This window comes from Alligator mississippiensis, chromosome 10 (assembly GCF_030867095.1).
Source record: "Alligator mississippiensis isolate rAllMis1 chromosome 10, rAllMis1, whole genome shotgun sequence".
NCBI lineage: Eukaryota > Metazoa > Chordata > Crocodylia > Alligatoridae > Alligator > Alligator mississippiensis.
In genome coordinates this window covers 54,064,654-54,078,362 of record NC_081833.1, presented here as the reverse complement: position 1 = coordinate 54,078,362, position 13,709 = coordinate 54,064,654, and the positions used below count along the sequence as shown (strand labels likewise).

General features: G+C 46.1%; 1 protein-coding gene across 1 annotated transcript in view; it reads right to left on the bottom strand.

The window, feature by feature from the left end:
* Positions 1 to 156, bottom strand: part of LOC102563172 (ATP-binding cassette sub-family C member 12) — a 91,995-nt gene extending 91,839 nt beyond the window's left edge. Inside the window, exon 1 of the mRNA XM_059713920.1 lies at positions 89 to 156. The gene's annotated coding sequence lies outside the window, so the exon portion shown is untranslated. The remainder of the gene's footprint in view (positions 1 to 88) is intronic.
* Positions 157 to 13,709: the final 13,553 nt, after the last annotated feature.

Genomic DNA, 13,709 nt, shown 5'->3' with positions numbered 1-13,709 from the left:
TTCTTTATGGTCTCTCTCTGTCATTTTCCTTACGTTGCTACTTCATCCTGTTCTCGCTATCCCCCTCCCCTTGCATTCCTCTTCTTACTCGCTATTTCTCCAGGCTCAGTCACCGCCGCCACACAGACCTCTCGCTCTCCAACTGCCCGGGCCAACTGTCACCCCAACCCGCCGGGAACCTTCTGGCCCCAACATTCCTCCCCCCGGGCCAGCCGAGACACCTCGCCCCAGCCTCCTTCCCACTGCTTGATGCAAGATCTGTGGGGTTATTCACTGGCCACGCGTAACTGGTATTGCCCAAAAGGCAAATTAACCCAACTGTGTCAATGCACTTCCTCTTCGGTAGTCCAGTGTCAGGCCGGACCAACCAGCTGGGGTTTGATGCTGAAGTTTCCCACACCTCCTTTAGAGCCCACACACAAGAAAGGTAAGAAGACAGTTTCTTTAGCATTCTTCTGCAATAATGTGGCAGTGAAGGGATGACTTCCTTGTCAGGAGCCAGCTAAGGGATCCTGACCTATGTTCTCTATGACCAATAGGTAAAAGACACAAGAGTCAGACAATGTGAATACCACCTGTGTATTAAGCTGTTGCACTGGTACTCTTATTGGCCATCTGAATACAACATGTAGGGTCAGTCATGCAAATAGTCTTTCCTGGTAAATTATTGCCTCAATACTCATTGCCTTAGTAAATCCTTCTGGATTCCAACACAGCAAAGCCAAGCAAACCTTCATGTGCTCTGATGTAGAAGATAAGTGGTCCCTTCTCTTTAAAGTGATCTAACTGCCCTTGTAGGTCCTTCAAAATGGTAAACTATGGGTCACTATATATGGTTTTTATTATCTAGCTTAGTAAGGAAATACTTATGTATGTATATATGTCATACAATACATACATAATGTATACTGTAATGTATGTCAGGCCAATAACGCCATTATTTTGCATGTTCTTCTTTCCTTTGACAGAATTTTGGCAGGTTCAAAAGAATATTTACTCTTCTTACTTGGCATTTGCTATTAAAGCTCAACTCTTTCTTTTCTAAAATAACAAGGGCAGACTTTACAAATGCACACTAAAGAACTTGGAACCTGGCTCATTCAGCTTTTCCATGCAGCTAAACTGTGTCAAAGAAACACTCTTTTATCTTCCACCAGCAGTTCCCTAAAAATAGTGGGTTTGGCAGTATGCAGAATAGCACAAAAAGGCTTTTTCCTATTTAGAATGACATTGTATGAAGTAAAACCAGGTTAGGTTTGCCTCAGACATTCTCTTGAAACTTCTGAAGTTCAATTCTAGCTCAATATTAATCTGGTTGATAACCCCAACTAATCCCATTTCTTTCCCATGAGAATTATTTCTCTTTTTTAATTTCCTTTGCATCAGGGTCATTTTTGTGATGAATTTGTAGTGCTAAAGTTTGCATATAAACTCAAAATCAAGCTTTGGTAGTCAGGGAACCATTGATCTTCTCCCTTGGGCTGGCGATTCTCAAATTCTCCCCATCCATTTTCAGCTTCATATTTGAAAAAACTGAAATTTGTTTTGCCTACTGCCATCCTCTTCCTCCAGGGCTCCTCTCTCATACTTTCAGGATTCAAATTTCTGAGTGAATTTTGTTGGGTTTCTTTTGACAGGAATTAGCAAATATTCTGATAATATTGCAGTACACAGTCACCGTGAAATAAGCCCACGCACAAAATTGAAAGTCTCTAAAAGATCTCAAACTCATTCTTTTTTGGCAGGAAGGTAATGCCAGCAATTCTTGACAAGCCTTCCATGTGCTGAGCTCACAGAACCAACTGGCAGTATTTTAATCAAACCGGATACAGGAAAATGGAGATCCTTTCATGTGAGGCCAGAAAAATGATTGAGGTTATTTAATCCATAGTCTGCGTGTGAAAAATAGCTTTTTAAATTTTTGCTTTTTAAGCTTCCAGTAAGTAGGAAGAGCAACATAAAAACAGATTGATTTTAGAACACAAGTAATTCTTTCATTGAATAACCTGATGTGAATCTGGCAATATTCTAATGGTTTGCTGGGACCCGGTAATATATGGCAGGTGGTGTGAAATACATTACATTTATATATATTTGGAGAAGATTAAGTACCACACGCTTGAGGAAAATAGTCTGATGAATAGTCTAGTCGTCTCTGTTTCTTTTCATGAGAAATGGTCGGTGCATCTGTATAACTGCTCATTTGAGAAGACCTACATCATTTAACATGGCGTTATCACTTGTGTGCAATGATATTGTTCCAGGTTCAGAACAGTAAGTCCTTCATGCCACAATTCACAAATTCTTCATGGATCAGATTATGCCAACTGATGTAAAGAGGGGTTGAAATCTGTTGATTTCAATACAACTACTCAGCAAGGTGCCCTCGAAGGTGCGCAGTCGCGCACAGCTAAAACTGTGGCCGCGCGCTGCCTTTTCAAGGCCGCACCAGGAGAGGCTGGGGCGGGAGCCTGGCGCGCTCCCCCGCATCAGGGCCGGCAGTGGAGCAGTTCCCTGGAGCCGGCGGAGCCCGCGCCAGCCCCCTGCCCCTGCCCCTTTCTTGCCTCACCTCGGGAAGGAGCTGCTGCCTGCCCCAGTGAGGCTCCTCCGGCTCCGGGACACTGCTCCGCTCCCCGGCCCTGATGGCACGGGCCTCCTCGCTCCCCGCTGCTCCTCAGAGGGAACACTGCTACTCGGACCCTTAAAGTTAAGAACATGTTTAAGTGCATTCCTGGATTGGGAGCTAGTGCTGACCCTGGATTCAGTAAGAGGGGAACCATTTCCTCAGCCTACAAATAGCAGAGAGACTGAGAAGTAGAGGAGCAAATGTCTTAACCTAAACACGGACACAGCAGTCCAATTTAGAGCTTGGAGAAGAATGCAGTCCAATCAGAGACTATTAGAGTCAGCAGCTCAGGACAAAGTAACTAAGATATAGAAAGTAAAAGTATGCGAGGGAGAAATGTTGGTGATAAATTGGGTGCTTGTTTGTGACAGATGGCTGCACAAAATAAACTAGAAGATTCGGTTTTGGGAAATGGTAGTAAATGGTTACGTTTTGGGACACCTACTAGAAGTAAGATGAGGGTTAAGGAGGAAGAAAGAAAGCATGGTAGCGTCTAATACAGCAGAGAATTGAAAGTTACAGGAAACAGGTTTGAGGTATGAGAGAGATATGAGTGTGTTGTGTGAACCTCTTCATAAGAGGTGGGGAAGGATACTTTTCATCTGGAATAAAATATTTTATATTCATATTTTATAATGCTGGAGTTTGTGAAGCTGGGATGCCCCTACTATCTTGGGGCCCAGTCCTGCTGCCACCTCTGCACAGAAGCAGTCTGCATAGAGTTCATTGCTGTTAGGCTTTCCACAGTGGCTATTAGGGAAGAAATTTATCTTTAGAATAGGAACGGCAACAACTTCAGAAATGATTTGGGGATGGAAAGAGCCCTCACACTGCAATATCTTTAATAAAAAATCAGTTACATTTGTGACTGCCTGCAGAGAGTGGACCTTAGGGAACAACTAACTTCATAAAACTGAAGCATTTTTCATCATACACTCAGATTCACTCTTCTCAAAAATAAAATCTGGCAGCCTGATTATAAAGAGTAAATTTACACAAAAAAGTAGGATTACTAATCAATAAGTAAAATAAGATTATCAAAATTGGATTAATATCTGTGAATTAGGAATTTAACTGTTGGTTCTGTTTCTTTTTTCCAAGAAACTCATTAATCTACCATAATCCAATAGCAAGTTAAAATGTCTATACATCTTTTTATGTTAACATACTACCATATTAAAACAGACTTTTCTTCATGTCACCTTCTCTATTAAAATGTTTATGTTTAATAGTAATATTACTAAAGTAGAAATGTGTACAAGATAGTTAGCAAGTACTTAAAAAGAAATTGGGTGGAAATGTTGCACAATATGTTATCTGTTGTCATTTACATGTTTTATTACTGCATAATATAGGTTTTTCATTATAGCTAATGTCTTTTCAGAACTAACAAATTAACTATTCTAAGGCAGAACATTTTAAATCTGTCTGCGTCTGATTGAGTGTAATATTAATTATGACTTTTCATATGCAGTTTGCTATATAATTCCCTTACATCTATTTCAGATTATGTTTACAAAACATATATTATGAAATCCCACAAAACAAACAGTTACTCTTACACTATCATGTGAATAGCAAGTACTTTGCTTGTCCTGTTGAATGAACTTATTTCCAATGGCCCAAGTTCTTGTGACAAATGCTTTTTTATATATAGTTATATTGTAGTGATTTTTCTGTCTAAGTTAAAGTTTAGGTTCATTTAGACAACCGTTTTGGGTGATTCCAGCTAAAGCAGCAATATAACCGAATACAGGTCAGTCGCATTTTACGCAGGGGTTAGGTTCTGAAGTCAACGCGTAAGGTGAAAATCGTGTATAGTCAAATCGCGTATTATTGTGCCAGCGATTTGACTAGCGGTGACTGCCTCTGCCTCCAAAACCTCCCGCTGCCGCCGCGGAGCCGTGCTTAGAGCTGTGCAGCCGGCGGCAGCGGCACAACGTGGGGTGGTGATGGGGATGGCTGCCCCGCCGGCCCTCCCACCCCGCGTATAGTTGAATTTGCGCAAGTTAAATACGCGTATGATGTGACTGACCTGTATGTCTTTTTGTTTATAAAAGCCTAATCAGAGCTCGTGAGAGACAACTGAAAGTATTGGAGGCTGGAGATTTTTGTTTATTCATAGGAAAGCATATTCTATTCACCTTGAACTCTCAAGTCTAGTTTGATCTATGAATAGAGATCAACCTAAAGTGCACTGAGGCAAAGGAAAAATCGTGGGCCGCTTGCAGCACCCAGTGCCATTTTTGCAGTCTTTTTGCGACGAGTTGGTCCCCCTTCCCTCCCCGCTGATGGGCTGAGGGGCCCCAGCTGCTCCACCCCTCACTGCTGATTGGAAGAGAGAACTGCCCTTCATGCAGGGCAGGGCTGCATGAAAGGCAACCTTCTCAGCCAATCAGTGGGGAGGGAATGCCCGCCATCTTCGCTGTTCCCCTTTGTACCAGTGGCTTCCCTCGGTCCCTGATGGGGAGCCAGCATTTTCTTTTTAGCTTTTCCCAGCAATTCCATGCAAAATCATGGAAACCACTGGATTCGATTTCCAGGAAAATAGTGAAACTGTGATTTGAGTAGGTCCCTATCTATGAACCAGATACAACCAGGGTTTTTTTTATATTTTAAATAGTGGAATATATGTACATAAAGGAAATAAAGCATTTGAGGTAGTAATGAAAACAGAGACTGAAGGACTGAGATTGCTATATTCTCTTCACAGTTCTGTTGCTTTCTCAATATGCAACTTGGACTAGTTTCCTAGGCTCAGATCTTCAAATCTGTTAAACTTTTGGTACCGCACATGAGACAGCTGAACCATAATCATAAGTGTAGCAGGAGACATACTTGTGGGATCAGGGATCAGATCCCTAATGCATCCTACTGTAGGTGTAGATGAAGCCTGGGATCCCAGACCCCGCTTGCACTGGCAGGTAGCAAACTAGAGCTCCCCCCTACAGGAGTGCACCAAAGCCCTTCAAGACTCTAGTGCGCTCCTGAGGCAGGGAGCACCAATCAGCTGACTGGCACTCCCAGGCGAAGGAGAGCACCAGACTCTTGATGGTTGGGAGCAGCCATACATTCAGCATAAGGTGTGATAGAAGCCAACCACAGTGTCAGTATACAAAATATGTATGATGTCTGCCAGGAGCCTTAGACTTGGTCTAGGTGGTGTTATCTCCAAATGTCTCCACGAATAGTACCAAAAGAGACTGGCTTAGTGGCTATGGTTGATTCACCTACTCCTTCCTTATGTGGTTCCAAAGCAATGAGATAACTTAAACGTCAACATTGTTAAGTATCACCAGGCATCTTAATTAAACAATTCAGAGATGAGTGGGATAATTAATCAGAGCTGCTGTTTCAAACTCAATGCATCAGTTAACCTAAAATACATTTACAGTATTTCAGTCACAACACCAAGCAGCTTTTATTATTATTATTTATTATACAAAAAACTGGAGCTGTTCATAATAAATCATAGTTTGTGATCACAATTTGCGAAAGGTGCCAGTACTCTTTAGTTCCATATATTTTCTCAGTGAAGCCCTATTTGATGGTTAAAAACAACCACACACACACACACCCCCCCGGAACTGCTAGACTTACTTCTACGCACAAGTTTCCAGTAGTGCTGTTTCTGATGCATGTTGTCATAAGCATGCAGCCATGAACATAAGCTACAATATTTGTAGGCAAGGTGGAGTATTAATAGGACCATTCTTGGAATACCATTTCCAAGTCTGGCATCTAAATTTTAAAAAGCCTTGACAAATTGTAAAGGGTTCAGAACTGAAAGAATAAGTGTGCTTACAGTGAGAGATCAAAGAGGCTCAATCCAGTTACCTTATCCCAGAGAAAGTTGAGATTATTTGATCACAAAGTATTGGTATCTATGTGGGGAAAACACTTTTAACACTAGATGGATTTTAATGGATTTTAATCTATCAGAATAAAACACTGTAATATCTAGTAGCTGGAAGCAGTGTTGGATTAAGATTTACTGGGGCCCTGGGATCCAGCGGAAAGAGGGGCACCTTCTCCTGGTGCTGCTGCTGCCAAAGGCAGGGCAGGCCTCCATGCATCATGGGTGGGGTGGTGCTAGGCGGGGAGCTTGGGAGAGCTATAGCCACCCTAAAATTCACCTTAGACCCCCCCATAGCCAACCCTCCCAGCGCCGCCATCTGCCCACCCCACACAAGTGAGCCCGCAAAGGTGTGGCACTTCTGGGAGGGGCAGTGCCAGCTTCTTCCCAGTGCAGGGGAGGGGGGACTGGGCCAGGGTTGGGCTCAGAGCGGGTGGCAGCGGGATGTGTTCAGCTGCATGGGGGGGCAAGCAGCGGCAGTGGTGCTGAGAGGGGTGGCTATGGGGGTGCTAATGTGAATATAGCTGAGGCTATAGGCCCTGCAAGTTCCTGGCCTGGCCGAGTCCAAACCTGGCCCAGCCCCCACCCCCCACTGGAATGAGGCTGGCACTGCCCCTGCCCACAGGGGAGGCTGGGTAGACCTGACTGGGCTGGGGGTGAGTTGGCACACGCCTGCCTCTCCTCCCTGCTTCCTGCCCCACCACCACTCACCACAGCTGGAGTGGAGCGGAGCGGAGTGGAGCAGAGTGGGGCAAGGGCAGATGTAGGCTGCCTGCTGCAGGCTCAGGGCTCTCCACCCTGCTGCCTTTGCCCTGGGGGCTACATATCCCCTACCCACCCAGCAGCAGGCGGCACAACTTGCCACCTGCACTGCTGATGGGTAGCAGGGGACATGCAGCCAGTGGACAGGGGGCATGCAGCAAAGGCCCCAGAGAGCCCTGAGCCCACAGTGAGCAGCCTGCATCTGCCTCGCACACTATTATGGGGGGGCACATGCCCCCGTATGCTTCCCCTTGGGGTGTGGGCAGCAGTGGGAGCCGCTCCCCCCAGCCCCTGGACAAGCTGCCTATGGCTCTGTTCCACTCCCCACCCTGGCCCCAGGTCCCACATACTGCCCTGGCTGGGCAGTGCCCCCAGCCCCTGCCCCACTTCTTCCCTCACTGTGGGGGTCTCCATCTGCCCCCACCCCCTTCCTCCTTTCCCCTCTACACCTACCTGCAGGGAGCTCCTCTCCATGCTGCCTTTCTATGTTTTGGGCCATGTGTGTATGCGTGCAGCCATGCACAGGCACATGGCACCCCTGCATCTTGCTCCCGACAGCCCCTTGCAGGCTAGGAAGCTGCCCACCTGTAAGGGGAAAGCTGCCATTTCCCGTGGGAACCCAGGCACCCAGGGGGCCCCTGATTTTCAGGGGCCCCCTGGGCCCGGACGCCGCTGGCCCATGCGTTAATCTGCCTATGGCTGGAAGCCAAAGACAAAACCAGACTAGAAATAATGTTCAGTGGGGTGATTAACATTGAAACAATTATCTTTGGATGAAATGACTTCTCTATCATTTGAAGTCTTTAAATCAAGACTGGATGTCTTTATGTAATAGCACAAACAGCTCATTGAAATCACCAGTGAGGCTCCATAGCTTGTATTATACAGGAGATCAGACTAGATGATAATTGTTCCTTCTGGCCTTAAGTTCTGTGGAGTTGCTGCAGGGAGTACTCTGATAGTTTAATGTGCTGTTTAATTTTTCACATACTAAATAATGTAGCTGGCCAGACAAGAAAGAGCTTCAGAGAAACTGATCTCAAAGGTGATATGAACCTATTTAAGCAGGCATTTGTTTTATCATAATTTGTTGTCAGACTTATGTTAGTACCTACAGGTCCCAAGTATGATTGAGTCCTTATTGTTCTAGGGCCTCTAGGCAATGATGTTGTAAAATAGCATCCTGATCCTTAAGCTCTTAAGAGTTATGGAAAGGAAAGATGTTAGTTCCATTTACTGGATTTTTCCTCCTCTTGAAAGGTTTGATAGACTCCCAAAATGGAGTAAGATTTTCTACCTTAACCCAGGGACTGGCCATCTGAAAGGAAGACAAAAATGGGAAGGAAGGGATAGGCAGCATAATAGATAGGTAGATAGATATGGAGATTCCTTTTAATGGAGTCATGTAATGATGGAGTGGTCTTTTCTGATGCAAAAAACCCTTCCTACTAGCAAATGTTCAACACTTAGGTTTAGTTTGTCTTCATCTTCCAAATTAATATCATTAGGGAAGCTTAAAAATGTATATTCTTCCTCCTGTAATTGCTAAAAATATGTTTACATACTAATTCTAATGCCAGAAAGTCCACAAAGCATTTCCTATATTTTCATGTAATGTGCCCCTTTTACATTCATGTTTTCCAAATACCACGTTAAACAGTACACTATAATAGGTAAATAAACCACCTCTATACATATCATCAACCTTCAGCAAGACAATGAGTGAGCAGTGTATTGAATCTTAAATTCTTCTTTCCTTCACCCAGACAAAAACTGTATACCAACGTTGGCCTGTGAAGAGAGTATTGGGGAAGGAATTTCTCCTTAAGGGCAAGAATATTTTTCAGGTGTAGTAATTTTTTGTATGTATGTATATAAATTTATCATTTGGTATTTTCAAGTCAGGTGAAAGATGATCAAGTTGGTAATAAATGGTATAAATTAGTGTTCGTTTTCACCGTGGCTATATTAGCACATTATGATGCCAACAAGTATAAACATTTTTTTGACCACTGAGGTTCTACCTCTGTACAACATTGAAATTGCTCAAAGTACATCACCAAAGTTAGTCATTAATAAGGAGTCAGATATGAATTTTGGATATCTTTTATACCAGTGAGGAAATAGAAGCTTCAATGGTCCAATCCTGCAATCTGATTTGAGGGAGTAGAGTCCTGTGGCTAGGGAGATCACATTTCTTCTTAATTGAGCTTTGTAGATTTGAGGCCAATGCTTGCTCTATGACAACACAGTGGCAGCATGCCGAGGAACACCAATGCAATGTTACTGCAAGACAAACAGGATAAGTTAAAACTGCTTTTTCGCCTTCCTCGAAATGAATTTCTAGGGATCTTTGTAGAAAAATAACCCCAATAATAGCTGAAAACTTAAAATAAATGTGGCTGCACCTGGGGGAGGGAAATGCAGAAATATTTCTGTAATGATCAGGGGTACTTTAAATCAAACTGCTGAAACTCAGCAGTGAGATAAGCAGTAATTTGAAGCTTAGCGCACAGGTCATGATCCTGGTTGAGACCTCAAGGTACTGAAGATAAATAAACGACAATAATATTCATATGGCATTTGCTAGGTCTCAGAGTCTTCTTTTTGCATGTAGTAGGCTCAGTGGAAACAGTTAAATGGATTCAGTGAGCAACTATAGCTAAATCATGGCCTGATTAGCTCGGAAAGGGGGAGCACAAATGCTTTTATCCCCTTTGTTGACTAGTTCAAGATTTGATGGAGAAGGCTGAAGGGATGTATACTTGTAGTGTAACACTCTGCTGATTCTCTTTGTAAGAGCAAGCATTCCTCCCCAGCTTATGTTTTCTAACTTACTGGGAAGCCTAATCAGTGAATTGGCACCCCATCCAGAATATGTGGGGCAGGATGCAGCTTCCAGTCTTGATCACTTTGCAGATATTTTACCCAGCTACTTGCATGAGGTAAGACGAGCCTACATCCTTAGCTCATTAGCACAGAAGCTTCACAGGAAGGTTTTAAACGAGAGAGAAAAAATATCACAACTGGTGAAACGGAAAAGAGCCAGGAGTCACCTACTAATCATAGGTGCCGAGTACATGGGAGCCCAAGGGCCCTGAGCCCCCTCAAGAAGAGGGTAGGGTGACCACCCATTCCTAATTGGGCAGGACAGTTCTGAAATAGGAACATCAAGTCCTGGGCTGCAAGTCCTGGGCTGCATGACTCCAGGACAGATTTGTCCTGGATTCCCAGTATCATGCAGGGATATGGTTTTCCATTCACTGTGGAATAATGCAGGAAATGGCGGGTTTCCCCTTGCAGGCTGGCAGACAGGGGTCCAGATAGTCTTCCTAATCAGGGGATGGCAAGCACAGCTATGCAAGGCCTTAAATGCCTGTATACCAATGCTCGGAGTATGGGGAACAAACAGGAGGAACTCGCTCTCAGAATAGCCAGTTCAAACCCAGACATAGTAGGGCTTACAGAAACGTGGTAGGATTCATCCCACGACTGGGCAGTTAGCATTAGGGTCTATAGGCTCTATAGGTGGGATAGAGAAGGAAGGAAGGGAGGAGGTGTGGCGCTCTAAGTCAAAGAGCAATACACATCCTCTGCCAGCAAAATGGGGTCGGAGGAGGGGCAAGCTGAAGTGTTCTGGGTCAAGATACAAGGGGGTCGTGGGGAGAGGGATTTAACGGTGGGGGTCTACTACGGACCCCCCAACCAAGGGGAGGAGCTGGACCGGGAATTTTCAGGCCAGCTTGCAGAGGCACTTAAGGCAAGGGATGTGGTTGTCATGGGTGATCTAAATTACCTGGACATCTGCTGGGAGGAGCAGTCAGCCAGGCCGGACCGTTCCAGGAGGTTCCTGGCCAAGATACAGGACCTTCACTTAACCCAGGAGGTGCACAGTCCCACCAGAGGAAATGCCCTGTTGGACCAGGTCCTGGCCACAGGCGATGATCTGGTAAGGGGGCTCCAGGTCCTTGACCACCTGGGTGATAGTGATCATCGCTTGCTGGAATTCATCATCCAGCGCAGGGTGTCAAGGGCCTGCAGCAAGGCGGTAGCCCTAGACTTCAAGAGGGCCAACTTCAACAAGTTGAGGAGATTGGTGGGAGAGGCACTGGGGTTCTCAAGGGCAGGGGAACTCAGTGCCCAAGATAAGTGGTCATTCCTTAAGGAGACGATACTCCGGGCCCAAGGGGTGACAATCCCAACAAGAAGCAAGTGGGGCAAGAGTGCCCAAAAGCCTCCCTGGCTCACCAAGGATGTACGGGAATGCCTGGTTGCCAAAAAGATGGCATACACCCGGTGGAAGGGGGGTGGGGGGCGATCTCCAAAGAAGAGTATACCTCCACTGCTTGGGCCTGTAGGGGGGCTGTTAGGAAAACTAAGGCAGACATAGAGCTAAGATCAGCGTCCAAGATCAAGGATAATAAAAAGTCCTTTTTCAAATATATAGGGAGGATGAAGAAGGCACCAGGAAATGTAGGGACCCTGCAAGATGCACTGGGCAATCTGGAAGGCAGACCTCTTTAACAAAATCTTCACCTCTGTTTTCTTGCGCAGGGACCGGGACTCCCCTACTGTGTTTCAAGAAGGACTCGAGGGGAACGTCTCAAGACCTAAGGTTGAGGAGGACCGGGTTAGAGTGCTTCTGGAGGGGCTGGATGAGTTCAAGTCAGCAGGTCCAGATGCTCTCCACCCCAGGGTGTTGAGGGAGCTAGCAGGGGTTATTGCTGGGCCCTTGGCATGGCTTTACGAGCACTCATGGTGCTCGGGCCAGGTTCCAGATGATTGGAAGATGGCCAATGTGGTCCCCATCTTTAAAAAAGGGAGGAGGGAGGACCCGGGCAACTATAGGCCCATCAGTCTTACCTCAATCGTGGGGAAACTCTTTGAAGATCATCAAGGAGCACATCTGTGATGGGCCGGCATCGGGGATGATGCTCAAGGGCAACCAGCACGGTTTCATTAGGGGCAGGTCATGTCAGACCAACCTGATTGCCTTTTACGATCAGGTCACAAAAGCTTTAGATGCAGGTGTCGCTGTGGATGTAGTCTTTCTGGACTTCAGCAAGGCCTTTGACACTGTCTCCCACCCCATCCTCATTAAAAAACTAGGCGACTGTGGCATCAATGCCTACACGGTCAGATGGATCGCAAATTGGCTGAAGGGTCGTATTTAGAGGGTGGTGGTGGACGGGTCATATTCGACCTGGGGGAAGTGGGCAGTGGAGTCCCCCAGGGCTCGGTCCTTGGGCCGCACGGTTCAGTTTCTTTATCAGCAATTTGGACGATGGGGTGAAAAGCAACCTGTTCAAATTTGCTGATGATACCAAAATTTGGGGTGAGGTGGGCACACTATAGATTCATAGATTCATAGATGTTAGGGTCGGAAGGGACCTCAATAGATCATCGAGTCCGACCCCCTGCATAAGCAGGAAAGAGTGCTGGGTCTAGATGACCCCAGCTAGATACTCATCTAACCTCCTCTTGAAGACCCCCAGGGTAGGGGAGGGCACCACCTCCCTTGGGAGCCCATTCCAGACCTTGGCCACTCTAACTGTGAAGAAGTTCTTCCTAATGTCCAATCTAAATCTGCTCTCTGCTAGCTTGTGGCCATTGTTTCTTGTAACCCCCAGGGGCGCCTTGGTGAGTAAATCCTCACCAATTCCCTTCTGTGCCCCGTGATGAACTTATAGGCAGCCACAAGGTCGCCTCTCAACCTTCTCTTGCGGAGGCTGAAAAGGTCCAGTTTCTCTAGTCTCTCCTCGTAGAGCTTGGTCTGCAGGCCCTTAACCATACGAGTGGCCCTTCTCTGGACCCTCTCCAGGTTATCCGCATCCTTCTTGAAGTGTAGCGCCCAGAATTGCACGCAGTATTCCAACTGCGGTCTGACCAGCGCCTGATAGAGGGGAAGTATCACCTCCTTGGACCTATTCGTCATGCATCTGCTGATGCACAATGAAGTGCCATTGGCTTTTTTGATGGCTTCGTCACACTGCCGACTCATGTTCATCTTGGAGTCCACTAGGACTCCAAGATCCCTTTCCACCTCTGTGCCACCCAGCAGGTCATTCCCTAGGCTGTAGGTGTGCTGGACATTTTTCCTCCCTAGGTGCAGCACTTTGCATTTCTCCTTGTTGAACTGCATTCTGTTGTTTTCTGCCCACTTGTCCAACCTGTCCAGGTCTGCCTGCAGCTGTTCCCTGCCCTCCGGCGTGTCCACATCTCCCCATAGCTTTGTGTCATCTGCAAACTTGGACAGAGTACATTTCACTCCCTCGTCCAAGTCACTGATGAAGACATTAAAGAGTATCGGTCCAAGGACCGAGCCCTGCGGGACCCCACTGCCCACACCCTTCCAGGTCGAAACCGACCCGTCTACCACAACTCTCTGGGTGCGACCCTCTAGCCAATTCGCCACCCACCGGACTGTGTAGTCATCCAAGTCACAGCCTCTTAACTTGTTTACCA